Source organism: Erythrolamprus reginae, chromosome 5, assembly GCF_031021105.1.
Source record: "Erythrolamprus reginae isolate rEryReg1 chromosome 5, rEryReg1.hap1, whole genome shotgun sequence".
In the NCBI taxonomy this organism is placed as follows: Eukaryota; Metazoa; Chordata; class Lepidosauria; order Squamata; family Dipsadidae; genus Erythrolamprus; species Erythrolamprus reginae.
The window spans coordinates 116,333,231-116,335,821 of record NC_091954.1 but is presented as its reverse complement, the minus strand read 5'-3'; positions in this window follow the sequence as shown (position 1 = coordinate 116,335,821).

Below are 2,591 nucleotides of genomic sequence, written 5' to 3'. Positions count from 1 at the left end.
CCGTTTTACAAGCTAGTTTTGCTTAACAACCGCATGACTAATTTACCACCTGTGGCGATTCGATTAACGACTGTGGCAAGGCGGGTCGTAAAATGGGACAGTGGAAATTTTGGGCTCAGTTATTATTATTATTGTTGTTGTTGTTGTTGTTTATTAGATTTGTATGCCGCCCCTCTCCGGAGACTCGGAGCAGCTCATAACAGCAAAACAGTACAAATCCAATAGTTAAAACAATTTAAAACCGTTAATATAAAAAACAGTCATACATCTCATACAAACCAAGCATAAAACGAAACGGTCCAGGGGAATCAATTTCCCCATGCCTGACGACAGAGATGGGTTTTAAGGAGTTTGCAAAAGGCAAGGAGGGTGGGGGCAATCCTAATCTTCTGGGGGGAGTTGATTCCAGAGGGTCGGGGCTACCAAAGAGAAGGCTCTTCCCCTGGGTCCTGCCAGACGACATTGTTTCGTCGACAGGACCTGGAGAATGCCGACTCTGTGGGACCTAACCGGTCGCTGGGATTCGTGCGGCAGAAGGCGGTCTCGGAGTTGCGTGGTTGTAAATCTAGGACTCTCCGCCTCACGCCGAGGCGTCATGAAATCCTCTTTCCCAGATGCCAAAGATGGTCAAATCCATGTATTCCTCCTTGGATCAAATCACAGATCCTTCCGCCTGCCACGAATTCTTCCGGCTTCTAAGGCTCATCAGCACCAGCCATCCCGAAGAAGTGGTCAAAACCCTCCTCAGCTGCTCCCTCCAGTGTGATAGGTAAGATCAAAAGGCAGTGCCTGATGGGTCTTGGATCCCTTGATCCCTGCAGATTCACCTTCCAAGTAGGCCATCTTCAGTGATGGGCTGCCAAAATTTTTACTGCCACGCTGTGGGCGTGGCTTATCGTGTGGGTATGGTTCGATGGCCATGTGACCGGGTAGGAGTGGCTTGCGGACCATGTGACCAGGTGGGAATGGCTTGACAATCATGTGACTGGGTGGCTTAAAGGCCATGTAACCGGGTGGGAGGGGCTTACCGACCAAGATAACTTTTCAAATAGGTGCTTGGACTCTTTTTCAGTGGATTAAGTCCCATTATTTTAATAGCCACAAAAAGGACAATTGAGAGACACCAATATTGGTTGAGGAGCACAGGAACATTTGAAGGTTTTATATGGAGCCCACAAGGTTCAGTATGATAACAGATTAGGCAAGTAGCTCAATTTTCTTTCATTGGTATAAAAGTTTAGTTCTAGATCAGGGGTCTTAAACTCAATTTACCCGGGGGCCGCTGGAGGGAGAGTCTGGGTGAGGCTGGGCCGCATCAGGTTTTCCACAAGAAAAGCTCTTACAAAAACATTCCAATATTATCAAATGTCTTTATTTTTCATCTTATTTTGTGTTAAAAAATAAAAATAAATTAACAAATTCATAAGAAAAAAATAAATAAATCAGTAATAAATAAATAAAATGAAAATGAAAATAATAATAATAATAATAATAATAATAATAATAATAATAATAATACAGCAGATATAGAAGACTGAAGAAACCATATTCAGCTCATATTCACAACACTGAAAAGTGCCATTCGTCTCAAACGTGGGCCGCACTAACATTAAACTTTGATATTGAGGTGGGGGCCGCAAACTATTGTCCCGAGGACCGCATTTGGCCCGCGGGCCACAGGTTTGAGACCCCTGTTCTAGATAATGATTAAAATGATTAAAGCATTTAAGGGGTAAAAACATACTATTTAATTATTTCCTATTTTAAAAGTAATTAAGGATCATACGAAGGTATTAGAGGAAGAAGGACAATTAAAAAAAACTATTAAGTATTCAATAAATAGTCCACAAATTTACTACCCTCACTGTGTTTCCCACCGCCCATGTCATCTTCCTCCAATGGCTTATCAGGAAGATGGACATTTCAGTGAGGTTTAAATATTTAAGACACTGTTTCTCTATCGTGATAACTTGAAGATAGATGGACTTCATCTCCCAGAATTCCTCAGCCTGGCAGTACATCCATTGACGTGCATCCATCTTCAAATGGCTACCAGGCTGGATTAGGAGTTATGGGAGTTGAAGTCCATCCAGTGATGGGCTCCAACGGGTATGGTCAGATATGCAGAACCAGTAGAAACATTTTGAATTTCTTTTTTTTTTCCTCTTCTGGGCTCTGGGTCTGTTTTTCCTATCGCAGTAAATGAGGTTGAATGTGTATCATTTTAGAAGAGCTGTGCGTGCGTGTTTGTGTGTACATACACACACAGTTTATATAGTAGATAATGTCTATTTTTGTGTGGCTGTGTGTAATATGTATGTACATATATGCGATAGTAGGACAACAGTAGATGCTGAGATAAATTTATCTTATCTCAGCTTGGCAACCTTGAATTAAAATCTCATCATGAATGCCGAGAAACCCCCCCCCCCCCAGTTTGTAATGAGTCCCACCCTCTCACAGCCCCCTTTTCTCTCAATTTGCAGCAGTGCCTCGGCTATGTGGCACTCCCTGATGTCCTTTTCCAGCACCTCCTACAAAGTCCTCGCCGTCCTACAGGACACTATCCAACAGCGGCCGTTCAGCCAGGA